Source organism: Pezoporus flaviventris, unplaced genomic scaffold, assembly GCF_033815535.1.
Source record: "Pezoporus flaviventris isolate CSIRO_AGI_PZ_B2104156 unplaced genomic scaffold, CSIRO_AGI_Pfla_v1 ptg000031l, whole genome shotgun sequence".
NCBI classification, from domain to species: domain Eukaryota; kingdom Metazoa; phylum Chordata; class Aves; order Psittaciformes; family Psittacidae; genus Pezoporus; species Pezoporus flaviventris.
The window spans coordinates 41,001,558-41,016,776 of record NW_026892579.1 but is presented as its reverse complement, the minus strand read 5'-3'; the positions used below and the strand labels follow the sequence as shown (position 1 = coordinate 41,016,776).

The following is a 15,219-nucleotide window of genomic DNA, read 5'->3' as shown; positions in this document are numbered from 1 at the left end:
TTATCTTTAATGGAACTATGAAGATAAAACTATATGAGCCTTATTATCTGGTATTGTATGCACAGAAGGTATAAACATAATTGCAGTGGACTTTGGTTATTGCATCAAAAGTATTCAGTGGGAATATTAATGGATTGAACAGTATAATCAAAAAGAAGGATGTAACATTAAAAATTTAATTTCATTTTTTAAAGAGAAGCTTATCCCTCTGAGCATGTGTCTGGAAACATTCTGATTAAGTCCAGCAAGTTTTAATACCTGCCCTTTATTTCACCCTTTTCAGGCAACAGAAGGAGAATTGTAATACTGACAACTTTTGAAGTCTAAAAGATAAAAAAATATGACATTTCTTACAGCAAAGAACATGAAAGATGATCGTTTAGAGAAATACCTATATGCATTCCTCTGACATGCAATTCTAGGAATTAAGCTGTTTTCTTTTAGGTAAATCTCCTTGGAATGAATGGAGTAACTCTTGGGGAATATATTATATGCCTGAAGTTTGTGACTCTACATTGTCCCTGTGCTCATTTCAACCAATTAGCCCATGAGGGCTCTAATGAGTGATTAGATGAAAAACCATTTTTCAGTTTTCTTTTTTTTCCTACCTCCTGTTCCTTCTGTGATTTTAAAGATAGAGATTTATGATTCTATTTTAAAATGAAATTTGCAAGCCTATAAAATTCTTAGAACAAATTCTGCTTCTTGCTCCTTCCTTCCCCAGATGTCACTGTTTATCCACCAGAGTGGGTCACAAGGCTTGGCTGGATATGTTTCCAGCTAGTCATGCCATGACCCTTTTTTGTCACGTCATCATCAAAAATCTTCTGCAGAGGTAATTCAGGCCTGTTCATTCTTTCTATTGGAATATACATGGTCTTTCTTCCAGGTGTGTGAACTCATCCTAGCCCTGACTATGCCCCAGGTGAACCTCCAGACAAGTAGCTGTGAATCATAATGCATGGTGGGTTAGCACTGACAAGTTGCTGTAAATTCAAATGCGTGGTGGGTTACCACTGACAAGACTGTGGTGATTTATGAAGGAACTCTTAAATACTTGACTTCCTAATAGAGCCTTATTTCCAGTTGCAGTGAGTACGCTTCTGTCTGGTACTTACAGGTCTCAGAAATGTGAAATTGTTGTGTCACATCTGAAGATTCTGGATTACATCTTCCAAGGAATATGCAAGTCCACCTACAGGTTCAATGCGATGTCTCTAGTTTTTCAATTTCATTCTTTCTTCCTGTGACTCAATTACTGCTGAAACGACACAATGGCATTTTTTGAATGCATACTTTACAAACTGAGATTGTATCTGTGCCATCGCTGGCACCAACACAGTGAAAGCTGTGTTTGGAATTAAGTGATGACTTGGAGCACACCAATGATTTTCAATTTGCTAACTAACTACTTGCTCAGTGACAAAACTCTGTCTGAGAGACCTTTGTGATTCCTGAATGAAACTAAAATTTTAAATGGTCCTTCTAAATGATAAAACAACAAATATCTGTATGATGTAACAGCAGCATAGATTCAGTAGAGTGCTAAGTGTTATCGACAGCCTGCAGATGTGTTTGGCTTTACAGGGTGTGTTTGGGGCAGATTCTTTCCCTTGTTGCTTACATTACACATGGTCCATGAATACCAGGGGGAATGATCCACCACTGTGATGGAAGAGGAACTCCTCTGATATAGGCACAAAGAAACCAAAACAACTGCATTGAACACAAAATATGTCGGAAGGAACTCCATTCACCGATAAAGGATTAAGAAGTAAGGTCAGAGAAAGAAATGTAAGATTAAGTAAAAGAATTAGGAGAAAGATTAAGAAGTAAGGTCAGAGAAACCAAGACCGAGAAAGGCATCAACAAAAATGTATCTTCTATGTTCTGCTAGGCAGAATTTGGGCATAATAACCTGATTTTGTGTGATAGAAAACACCTGTTATTTTCTCTCTGAGCCTTGATTATAAGAATGAATGAGAAGATTTATTTTAAGGGCTTTTGATTGATTGGGCTGGGGGTGGGAGGATGTGCAACCTGTTTTAGACAGTGAGATGCAAAACTGATACAGTTATTAATAAGCATTTGTGGTTGTATAAGCTCAGAGCAGTAGCTGCTGGCATGAAGACCACTCTGTGCAAGGTGCTGTACTAATGTACACAGACTGACTGCCCCTGCTTTGAAGAACTGACCTCAGGAAAGAGGTGCCCACTTCTGTTTCTCTATCTTGAGCTTCAGTTGCCAAGTTGGGCAGCTAGGTGCCTTCTCCATGATAACAGGTGTCTAACCCTCCTATGCTAGTTTACAGGACCCCTGTGATCAAGGGTTCATATAGATGTAAGATCTCTCAATATTTTGCATAGGGGCAGAACATGCCCACGCCATGTGTGGAAGCCCTGCCAGAGCAGGGATTGTGCTTATGGTATTGCTTGCTCCAAGTTAGCTTCAGGGCAGGCAGTTGTGATGTCTTGGCTTTGGGCATTGAGGTTGACTTGTGCAAGACAGGAGAGAGATGCTCTTTTCTGCTGCCCAGGCCCTCCCAGTGCATAGAAGACCAGCACTCCCAAACAGACCCTCCACACCACTTTTTGCAGAGGACACTGTGCTCTGGTCCCTTTGGAGGGGATATGCAGTGCAGAGGAATTCTGCTCCCACCCTTGGCTCCTGCAGCCTGGCTCTCTCTAATGCATATCAACAGTTGAGATTTTTTTATTTATTTATCTGTTTAAGGTTGGGCTTCTGTGAATCTGCTGGGAAAGAGAGACTCTGAAATGAGCTGCTTAAACTTTTCACACACTTCTTTGTAGCCTTACATTCGTGAAAATAAATCCTAGGGACACAAGTACATTACGATATACAAACTCACCCTCTGAGCTCCAGTGAGTCTATTCTTCCACTGCAGCGCAGTACTGTGAAATCAGAATATATTTCTTATCTTCAAAGCAATACTATTCTGTGCTGAAGCACCTTCTATTTCCCAGCAATCTCTCTTCTTCCACTGCTTTTGTTTTTAATTGACTGTCTTTTGACAGTCAGAAACAAATTGAAGCCATGGAAGTAAAAAAAAAACAAACCTCAAACCAAAACCCCCACCCCACAAGCTGATTTGTGTCTGGTTAAGGTGAGATACTTGTCACCTCCTAAGAGGACTTTTTTTGGTTTTCCTGAGACTTTGTGGTAAAACACACTCTGAAGTTGTGCTCTAGATTTAATTTTTTATTATTTTTGTTTAGCTCAACATGTCTTGGAGAGATTAAACAGAAGAGTATCTGAAAGTGAAAAATCCAGTGCCAGTCACAGATAGAAGAACGTGATATGTCTCCTGTTAGTCCCCTTAATCCCTGACAAGTTTATTCTTACAGGTAATTTTTTCTCATTGCCATTTAGGATGCTGAAACAGAAGTTGATTTTATCTTAGCATGTAAGATAAAACCTAAAACTTCTATCTTTCTTAATCTCAGACAGCGCAGTTTTAACTTAAAAACATGAAAAAGTGTAGGACGATGAACAAGAAGTGGCTGGTATCCTTGAATGTCAGCTGAGTGGTTCTGGCTGATGCTTTTGGGCAGGACTAGGGTGCTCTGTGGCTTGCCCCTGTGCTGGGCAGAGAGCATGGCTGGGCCAGGCTGGGAGGGCAGGCAGAGCGGTGTGAGTGTTGCTGTGGGTGCCAGTGGTGAAGGGGGCTGCAGCCACCACTTCTGACTTCAGAGAGGAGGAGGGCTTGAAGAACATTTTTTCCTTATGTCCTTCTGTAGGTAACAATGGTGTTTCATTTTCTCATCTTGGCTTTTCTTTTTAAAATCACTTTTATCTCCTCGAATGCATGATTTCTGTGACAACTCTGGACAGTCTTCACCTCCATGGGCTCCGTTTGCTGTTTTCTCACTTCTTCTAGTTAATGGCAGGTTGGACAGATGAGGGACTGTATAGCCTATCAAACAATTTACCTCTTTAAACTAAGCTTAGCCTCTAAAAGGCAAGAAAAGAAGAAATAAGTTGAGCTGCACAACAGAAGCTGCAGAACTTCCCTGAATTAAATGCGCATTTCCCTGACAATGCCCTAAAGCCGAATTATAGGAAAAAAAATAGGAATAAAACAAGCATGTGTTATATTTCCTCTGAGAATTTCTAGCCTTCATCCTCCACTGTCAAAAGATTTCTGAGCCTGCACTGCCTTTATGTATTTCTCCTCAATCCATAGCATATGCCAGTGACTGTAAGGCTGAACTGGAAATGTTCTCTCCTAAAGAATCCCTGCACAATTTAGCTCAGGCATTATGTCTTCCTGTATCTTTCTACTGCAGCTTACAGAGAGTGGCAAAGGCAGTGATCAAACTCTCAGCCATTTCCCAAGTGAGAAGACAGAGCACGATTTGAATCACTTGCAAGATGCTTCTATTTCCATAAAGTTAATGTAAGCCTTTCAGTGCTAAATATGGAAGGTAAATTGTTGCTGCCTCTAGTCTATGATATCGCTTGGGTTGCCATTGCAAGGAAGGGACAACTTTTAACAGCAGCAGTTGTGAGTGATTAGCGAGTCCCCACCTTTTAAAATCACAGCATTACAATCTGCCAGAATGCAGGAATTAGGCACTTGGTCCCTAATGCCTCTCATGGCTCCCATTTCCTCTCTGGTATCAATTTAGATTTGGCAATTTGTTTGGCATTTTATCAGTGACAGCAGAAAAGTGTTAGAATCTAGGTCTGAAGTGGTTCCTTCTGAACTCCATGTGGTGGTGCTTGTTTGGTTTGTTGGGGGGTTTTGGGTTTGTTGGTTTGTTGTGTTTTGTTTTTTTTTTTGGAGGGGGGGTGGGGTGCTTGGTTCCTTTCCTTTCCTTTCCTTTCCTTTCCTTTCCTTTCCTTTCCTTTCCTTTCCTTTCCTTTCCTTTCCTTTCCTTTCCTTTCCTTTCCTTTCCTTTCCTTTCCTTTCCTTTCCTTTCCTTTCCTTTCCTTTCCTTTCCTTTCCTTTCCCCTTTCCTTTCCTTTCCTTTCCTTTCCTTTCCTTTCCTTTCCTTTCCTTTCCTTTCCTTTCCTTTCCTTTCCTTTCCTTTCCCCTCCTTTCCTTTCCCCTTTCCTTTCCTTTCCCCTTTCCTTTCCCCTTTCCTTTCCCCTTTCCTTTCCCCTTTCCTTTCCCCTTTCCTTTCCCCTTTCCTTTCCCCTCCCCTCCCCTTGTGCTTCTGACCTTGGTTCTAACCATGTATTTCCCCCTGTACTCACTAGACACAGAATGACACAGAATCACCCAAAATGTGCCAGATGTGGATTCTTTTTTCATTTGGGTTTTTTTTTCCTTTGTTGCCTCAGAGGATGCCTCCCTAGAGAGTGGTGATCATGGGCTATCTCTCAAACACTGCTCCTGACCCAGTCAGTGAATCAGAGATATAGCTGACTGCATCTCTGAATGCAACAGCTAAAACACCAGTGTGTTATCAGCATTAATCTCAGACTAAAGCCCAAACACAGCTCTGCACCAGCTACCAGGGAGAAAATTAACTCTACCCCAGCCAAAACCAAGCTGCTTCTCACTGGATAAAGGATGTAGATCACCTGCACGCCCTCACTCTCCAAAGCCTGGGTACATTTCTTAGACCAGTTTGCCTGTCGGACACTTTGTCCTCTGCAGTTGTTGCCTTAGCCTCACAAGTGATCACCATTCAATCTAATTCCCATGAAGACTTTGTCCTTGATAATCCTAATAGATCTTATTTTCCAGAGCCTCACTTCTCTGATGGTGGGAAAGTCCCCTAACTGCCAAACTGCGTATACAACCCATGAGTGCCCAGCCTTTGTACTTATGCATTCATGTTTTCTGTTAGCTTTTCTCCGTTCATTGCCCAGCTATGCTTTTGCAGTAAATATCTTATTTCAGCCTTCATCATACTCAGCTAAATAAGCTAAACTGTTAAGTTTCATCTGTAAAAGAAGCTCCTCTTTAGTCTAGTCATCTCAGTTATCCTTTATTCATCTTTTTGAATACACGTGACTGGAATACTACATGATCAAGATAAGGCTGTTTCACTGCAGGAATCATTTTGTATTGTTTGACTCCAAACAAAACCTCTTAGCTTTTAATTCACTTTGAAAAATCTTTTGCTGTTTTGTTTTTTTTTTTTGTGGGGGGGTGGGGCGGTGGGGTTGTTTTGCTTTTTTTTTGATTTTTTATTTTTTTTTTTCCTAATTGGGTAGGTCTCTCCAGAAACTGCTTTTGAGTCTTTTGTTTTGGCACCTGTATTGATAAAACAATTATTATACTGCTAGATGTTTTCAGATGTTGTTTGCTTAGTCACTGTATTTACAAGGATTCTTAAAACCTTGAAATGCTTCTGTTTTCTGCTGATATAGCCTTCCTGCAGCGCTAAAATGCCAATTAGGCCAGAATCCATGACCTATCAATCTAAATGGGAGAGACACCTTAGTACACATGAAGATGTAGGTCCCTGTCATGATGCTAGTTTCATAAGCTGTTTGGAGTGTGTCTAAATGCAGTCAGTCCCTCCATACATTGGGTTAGCATATGCCATTTAAAGTCTCAATATTGCAGCTGCTAAAGACAGAAATGGGGAGGAAGAGCTCTGTCCTGTTGCAGACTGGATTGAAAAGCCCTTTGGTTTTCACGCACTAGCAGCTGTTGCAGCTTTCAAAGCCACAGTTCCGAGAGCTATCCCCACCCTTGTAGACATAACTGGGGGTAATACAGCTGAGCAGGAAATATCATGGGGAAGAGATCTTCAGACCTGTCCTGTTTAAAACTCCAGAATTCATTAAGAATTTGGTCACAGGATATCTGGCATTGCAGGTGCTTGCAGATTTATACATGAATATACATATGCATGAAAGAGGAATGCTTCCTCTTTCATGCTATCTCTCTGCAAGTGCTGGTTATGTGAATACAATCGTTTTCATGGACACTGGAAAACAAGCAATTAGGAAGTAAAAGCCCTTCTGCTGTCAATGGATGAAGTGACAGGAACCTTAATTATGCTTGAATTCACAGTAATAAAATATTCAGGAAAGGAGAAAATTATCAGGGTATGAAAAAAGAGGCTTTTTTTCCTTATTATGTTGTGAGATTGTTCTGGACATGGGCCAAATCTACTTCGCAGTGATGCTGATGTAAATTAACAGAAACAATGTTTACTCACAGTGAAACCTTAACTTGCATCATTGTAACAGAAAGCAGAGCTTGACCCAGTGGGCTGGTGATTTTGACCGGCTGCCTAGTTGCATGTAAAGCAGTTGGACCAATTGTCCTCTGTATCTTTGAAACCTGAATTCAAGGCCAGGGCTGAACTGTAACCTTAATTTACTGCTGAGAGAGGCTGCACAATGCCAGAGAGAAATGCAGTCCCCAAATACCTTTGTATTGCAGATGTATAAGTCCATAACCAGATGTCATGACTTGAGTCTCCCTCAGTGGGAGTGAGAGGGAGCTCTGCAATCCAACCAGAAAAAAACATACGAAACGTAAATGCAGCCAACTGGTCACTGATTACATCAAAGTGAGTTAGAGAGATGCTGATCAGAGAGTTCTGTCTAGAAAGCATACTTCAAACAGCTATTCGTTTCTTGTCTGATCTCTAGTCACTTTCTAAATCATTATAGTTTACAAAAAAATTTCAAAGCTTCTTTTTGAAGTGTTAATTGAAATGTACAGGGCAACATTTTCAGCAGTGAGTGGTTTGCAAAGTTTGAAACTGTATCTGTCACCCTGTTTTTGCTTGGTGGCTTGTAAAAGGGCAGATAATTGACCACTGAATTGAAAAAGAAAAGGAAAGAAGCAAAACTGAAATGTGGTGGGATTGCCAGAGCTGGGGTCAGTTCCTAGGTGACATGAGAAAGTCACTTCAGTCTGGTGCAAGTACTGGAGGCTTTTTGGGGTGGTAAGTGCGAGATCAGTTTATAAGAAATGATATTAGAAAGTATGGTTATCAAAGCTTTTGTTAAGTGTAATGGCTTGTGGAAGGCTAACCCATATAAAATATTCCTTAAGGTATTACTTAATTAGAGCTTTATGTTATATTCCTGAACTTGTGTCGTGGTTTAAACCCAGTCAGGTAACTCGTTCACTCACTCCCCCCCTTCTTTCCCTCCCCCTACTCCCAGAGGGACGGAGAGGAGAATCGAAAAGAATGCAACTCCCACGGGTTGAGATAAGAACAGTTTAGTAACTAAGGTATAACACAAATCACTACTGCTACCACCAATGATAATAATGATAAAGGAAATAACAAGGGAAGAGAATACAAAACCTCACCACCAGCTGACCAATAACTTGCCCCCCCAGCCCCGACCAAGCACCGACCGATACCTCCTCCAACCCTGCAGTCTCCCAGCCCTTCCGGCTAACTCCCAGTTACATCCTGGGCATGACGTGCTGTGGTATGGAATACCTCTTTGGTCAGTTTGGGTCAGGTGTCCTGTCTCTGCTTCCTCCTGGCTTCCCCTCCTCCCTGGCAGAGCTTGAGGCTCACAAAGTCCTTGGCCAAACCAAAACACCACTCTTATCAGCTCTGTTCCCAGGCCGAAAGTCAAAACACTGCACTGCACCAGCTACCAAGAAGGAGAAAAATGACTGCTACTGCTGAACCCAGGACAACTTGTCAGCTAAATGTCTCACTGAATCACTCTGGAGTTACTCAAAAGCCAGTTGTTTCAGCAATTGACTGATGCTGGGGAAATGTGAATTTTCAATATACCCAATGCTGGTTTTTAATAGGCATAATTTTAATCAGAACTGCTCCTAATTTCTTAGCTCACAAACTGGGATCCTGAACCTAACTGGATAAAAATAAGTTATTTCTATAAGAAGAAGACCAGACTTTAAAGATAAACCGTGAAAAATCTTGTCTTAGTAAGTTAAAGCAATCCACGGATTTTTTCCTACTCTTTTTTTTTTCTTTTTTTCTTTTTTTGAGATTGTAATTGAAAAAGAAAAAGAAACTAATTGCAACTGTTTGTGCAAGATCCTGGGAGTACCCAGCTGACTGACCCATCCACTTATTTATAAATTAAAACTAAAGGAGCACAAGATACTTTGAAAGTTAACAGTCTTTAAATATTGAGTATTTTCTCTATACAATCATATTGTCTCTGTTTTCCAGCAGTTTTCTGAAAAAGCCCTTTCAAGTACTTTGTATACTGTAACAATAGGATAATGCAAACCTGTAGTAACAAAGCTGTTTATTCTGGCTGGGCAAAACAATGCTTTAAAAAGGTTTCTAAAAATGGTTTTATTACATGACCTTTGAAGAACAGACAAAGATAAACCAGATAATATAAACAACAAACAGGGAGAATTGAAGATGCCAAAGAAAGCCAGAGAATCGCTCATCTGATTTGTTACAGTGCCTTTGCTGAAATGCTTAAAATAATATGTTGATAATAAAATTTTATTATTATTTTTTTCCACAAGATGTTCCTTTGAGTAAAATAATGCGTAAGTACTAATGGTATAGAACTGAGCCTGTGCTTGGGTGTTAGGCAAGATGAAAAGACTTCACTCTGCTTTCCAAATGCTCTTCTTTTTTACAGTATTTATTATGTGGAATAACCCTCTTTAAACTTTGAATGAAGCAGTGTTTCAATCACAGACTGGCTTGTCTGAAGAAAAGGTCAGTCTCTCTAAATGTCAGCCAGCACTTCCTTTTGTATTTATATTGAATTCAGTGATTTATCTGGTGTGTTTCCCAGCAGATCTGTTTTTATACAACTGGGTTTAAAACATAGGCAGTGAGCTGGAGCAGGTTAATGAACAGTAGATGTGGGTACAGGATGATTTGGAAAAACTGCAATTTTCTCAGCTCTAACAGGTTGAAATTATGTATTTTAGGTATTTCTTTTCTGCAGTATCTGCATATCTCATTTCACCAAATCCCAACAGCACTTTCAAACAGGGAGGTGCTGCTTCCTTCAAGTGGTATATGTTGATGAAACTTAGACCCTCAAATCCACTAAAATCAGAGAAGTATTGAAGATGTGACAGGTTTGCCTTTAGAAGACATCTCCATCTGAGATATTGTCACCTATGTCTCCCTTTGTGGTCACTGAGAGGATATGACTAAGGATATCTTTTCTGAGAAATATCAAAATCATATACAGTATTGAGTCACTTTAAAAAATAGGTGCATGAGTTAAGATCCTCTCCATTTAGGTACATGAATTATACTCTGTTCTTGGCATCTAATGGAGCATACCTCCAAAAGCTAAAATTCACTTTATAATTAACAGGGAAAAGTAAGTGCCTTTGAGAACCTCCAGAGAGAAATCCAATCTGCTGAAACGAAGGCAACCAAATTACAAGCCTGGTTCCCAACCTGTGTAAATAGCTGCTATATCCCTTCACTGAGGTAATATATCAAATAGATAGTAAAGGGCAATAGTGCCAGCTAAATTTAGTAGTCTCCACCTATACATGGTGTCCAAATATACTATAGACACTGTAGGGTGTCCTATCTAGTCTTCAGTTGATGCTAGGGAAGAGCATGGGTCTCCCATAGATCCAGTGTCTTACCTGCACTATCACATGGACATCTTCAGTACCTCCTCCAATGGCACTGCATACATGTCTGGGGAGAGTTGAATCATGCCCTAGGAATGACTCATCTTGACTGAACTGAGATTTCTGCACAGTGGAGGTCTACATTATCATTAGTTACCCACAGTGGTCTTTATAGTCCTGAGAGAAACTGGCACTTTAAGAGTGCAGTTCATCAACGTGTTTCGAGGTCTACAGGAGTGCAATAAATTGCACCCTATAAGTGACCTTTCTCTTCACTGAATATAAAGGGAGTGGAAAGTTGTCATCTTAAATGTATATCATTTAAGATTTTAAAAAATCCTATGCTCAGTAATTGATTCAAAAACAAATCAATAATATAAAAACAACTGGCTTTCTTATTGTTAATACCCTAGGTCAATCTGTCTTGACATGCTTCTCTTTAAGGAAATTGTTTATTAAAAAATCAACAAAATATGAGGGTGGTTTAAATAATCCTATGCCTTTCTGAAGTCATTTTGCCCTACTTAGAGATAAGAAAATAGTTACAATATGTTCCCATACTCCCACTTATTCCTTTTATGTGCAATTGAAGTTTATTATTCTATTTTTTCTCCCTTTTATCTTTCAGCATATATTTTCTTTACAAGTATTAGAAATTCTAGTGTAGTGGGAGGGAATGAATTTAAATGGCTGATCTGAAAGTTTTACCCGATTTCTCTTTGTTTGTCATTCCAAAGGCTTTTTTTTTTTTAATAATTTTTACTAAATGATTTCAAATCTCTTTTGATTTTGATTTGTGAAAATGTCCTGTTGAATATTTATCATTCCCCACCAAACAGATGATTACAGAGCAGTTTTGTTCTCAGTCCTAAACAAGTCATCCCATCAGCTTTTAAGATGAAGTCTAAAGGATGGTGAAGTTACATTTAAACTGAAAAAGGAATTATAGTGTCATAAAATGGCTTGGGTTGGAAAGGACCTTTAGGCAATCTAGTTCCAACCCCATTGCCGTGGGCAGGGACACCTCACATTAGATCATATTACCCAAGGCTCTGTCCAACCTGGCCTTATACGCTGCCAGGGATGGAGCATTCACAACTCCCCTGGGCAACCCATTCCAGTGCCTCACCATCCTCACAGTAAAGAACTTCTTCCTTATATCGAACCTGAACTTCTCCTATTTAAGTTTGAGCCCATTACCCCTTAGTTTTCCTTAGGTAAGTTTAACATTACCCCTTAGGTAAGGTTAACATCACTGCAAATTCAGTCAAAGGAGAGTTCCCATTTGACTCCTTTGACACAGCACACAGGGTACTTGTGTAGTCCTTCAGAGTCAGAATATGCTGGCTGCAGTTAATGAGTTCAGCTGATTAATGATCACTCTGGGTCAGTATGGCTCTTTTGCTGTCTCTCTAGTTCCTTAACAGCTTCACTTATTCAGCTCAGAAAACACTCTTTAGCTACACAGAAATTCTCCTGATGTATTAAGATGAGAAGGCTTGATATGTACCTAATTCAAACCTCAAAATAGTTTGCTTTTTACCCCTCCCATTATGCGTATGGGAAGATTGTTCCACAGTCTTACTGCTTTAAGGAGCAGGAAGACTTTTTTGGTATCTACATTCAGTCTATTAAAAGACAATTGAATGCAGGTGTTGGATGTTCTGCTATCTGTTGAATGAAATTGGTATCCTGTCAGTTATGGTTTTGTTCATATTACCTGCGCTAATCTCAGACAGCAGTTGTTTCTGTGCCAAGAAGACATTTTCCAAGTCAGACACCCTATAAGTGCTTCTTATAAACAAAATTAAAACAAAACCATCCTGATTTAGAAAACTTTTCTTTTGCAAATTCATTTGTTGTGTATGAAATGAAATTTCAAACCAGTGCAATTTCTTTTTAAGTGGAAGTCCCAAGCTCTGTTCAGTGCTGTTCAACATCTCAGTACCAATTATGGTGCATACTCAGACTGAGCCAGCAAATTTGCTTTGACCAAGTCTGTGCTGTGTGTAAACACAGGCCTTTCTGTGCCCAGAGTTAGCAAACTAGCAGTTTTCATGCATACTGAAGAAAGATTCACTTAAAGAGATAATGTTACAGAATAATGGATTATTCCCACAAACCATCTGTTCTGCTCCTACGCTAAATTAAAAAAAAAAAAAAAATCTGAATTCAATTCCTTTGTTTTGGTTAAAGGTTTCTTTGCAAATTATTGTTTCTGAACTTCAGGAAACAGAGAATGCCTTAACAAAACCCTGGATTGGAAGAGAAATGTAATTCTTCCCTGTATACTGTTAATAAATGGATGCTAGTTATCTATGGGTTGTTAACAGTTTTAGAACCTAAACCTCTGTAGTTTTGCTGTAAAACAGGGAAGCTATTATATCCATCCTGTCAGAGGATTCAAGAGAAAGTGAGTAAGAAAACCCCAGGGTATGAGATCTGCCATTCATAAGAAGCTTCAGCACTACTTCTCTGATTTAGGAAAGCAGCATGTTTTTAAAGACATATCTTTGGTGCCATACTTCACTAGCTGTCTCAAAAAGCATATCTAATTTTCTCCTCTGGGAAATGCTTTGCACAAACTTCAAAGTTCACAAAATGCAGGACCTAATCCTTCCTTGCTCTTCTGTCTGGTCCCTCTCTCTGCTCTCTCTCAGCCAAGCTCCCCTGCCACCAAAGGGCCCTCCAGTCGGTCATCAGGATGTCCTCCATCCTGCTAATTGGGGGGGGGGGGGGGGGGGATTGTAAGAAGAAGGGTACCCCCACAGTACTGGTACTCCCTGATACCAGCCATGCAAAACTTATGCTGGCTATCACAAGACAGCCCCAGCACAGGTCTCTCTGATATCCAGGGACTGATATTTAAGACCCAGTCTTAGCTAGGCAACAAATGTGGGAACCATATTTCCTTAGTACCTGTCTTCCACAGCCCCACCTTTTAATACATCAAAACTAAGTGTCGTAGTGTATAGAATAAATAGAATCCTCCTTGATTGGGCCCCAGAAGAATGCATCTCAGGTGACTAAGAATGGCTAACAGAGAAGAACTGCTAGACCAACAGAGTACTTGTTATGGCAGTTAAATTTCTCTACCCTTTACAGATTTATCTGTCCTGCCTGCTCCACATTCATGTCTTCCACGAGTTGAGACATGGGTAGGAAGGACAGCTTGCCTTCTCTGCAACATCCTCATTCTTGCTGATGGTATTATTCCTTTATCATGTGCATAGTAGAGGCTAGAGAAGGCACAAGAGAAATATCACAAGCTGCTGGGTATCTTGCATTTGATAAAATCTACACAGTAGACAACTGCAAAGCCTGCTCATGAGGTACCAAGAGGTGTGAAGAAGAGGTGTACTTTAATTTCTAACATGTTACAACTGCTTATAGCTACTCCTGTTCAAAACCCAGCTGAAACAGCTGTTGTCCATTGAGTCCATTATGTGAAAAGCTTTTTCATCTGCTGGTTTATAGATGAGTACATCCATTTACTATGGCTGCTTGTGTTGACCTGAATTAGGACAGAGGGTTTCAGAGTCATCAAAATAAAAGCCTTCATGGATGAAGAAGAGCTGATGATTTATACTTCCCTGCATTTACAAGCTGAATGCATTCAGTGTAGTAGACTGTATTTTCCACCTCTGTAATGATAAGAATATTTGCCTGGATTCAGTTCTGAGCGATTCCCAGCGACAAAACCATAAGGGAAGACATCCCTACTGTGAACAAGAAAGGTTTATAGTTTTCAAATGGATGAGGGGTTTATGCTTATAGATACCAAAATTATTTATCACATTCTGTGTGCCTTCTTTAGGGTCAGACAAGCAGCAAGATCATAGACTTTCTGTAGGAAATACCTCTTTGCCCAGTACCATCAGCAGTCTCAGAGGACTACAGGATCTGTCAGATGCAGACAAATTATCAGCGTCATGACAGAATCTCCTTCAAAATCCTGATTCCTTTCAGGCTTTCTCCTCTGGATCATGTTTTTTTTAGGAAATGTAAACTACAAGATGTCTTTAGAGTGCTAACAAATATGGTGCTACTTCTTAATGTGTGTTGCTGGAAGAACTGGCTTCCATAACGCTGTCTTTCAGCTTCTCTTTGAGACAGGCTCATGACTCTATCTTAAAATGTCCATTAACCTGGATTTGCTTCTAATCATATTAAACTTCGTACTAGTTGAGATTCTTACCCTTTTTGTCCTTCCACACCACCCGTGAAGGTTACCTCAGCATGTGGCCATCTCAGGCGCCATGAACTCACAGCTTTCCTGGGTTGGACTTCAAAATCAAAAGAAGAAAATCCAGTTTACCCAAGAAAAAGCACCAAGTTCATAGTAGTCATTTTGGATTCCAGGCCACAGAGAGTTTCTCTCTCATAAGACAGGTAAAATCCTGTCAAAGATCTGTTCCGAAAAGTCCAAGCTCAACAGCTCCAGAAGTCCCGTTCTTGGGAAAGAGGGTTACTGTGGAGGAAGTCTGAAATTTTTTCCTACAGTCCCACCTAAGTCTTCAACTCCCTCAGTTCATGCTGGTTGTTACTCATCCTGTCCACTGAAAGTGCAGATCCAAATACAGACAATTTGCAGCACATATATGCTGTGATCCTGGCCCACTAATTGCTTACGTTGAAGTGTGGGAATACAATGAAGTAATCCAAATACCATCATGAACACACATTCCCTTACATACCAAAGGAAAGGAGCAAGTACT

The 15,219-nt window shown here is 40.1% G+C and overlaps 1 long non-coding RNA gene across 1 annotated transcript; it reads left to right on the top strand.

The window, feature by feature from the left end:
- Window positions 1-7,196: 7,196 nt before the first annotated feature.
- On the top strand, window positions 7,197-9,119 carry LOC133273454 (uncharacterized). The gene is made up of 2 exons (XR_009744815.1): window positions 7,197-8,038; window positions 8,608-9,119. It is a non-coding gene; the product is annotated as an uncharacterized LOC133273454 (long non-coding RNA).
- The last annotated feature ends 6,100 nt before the right edge of the window (window positions 9,120-15,219 follow it).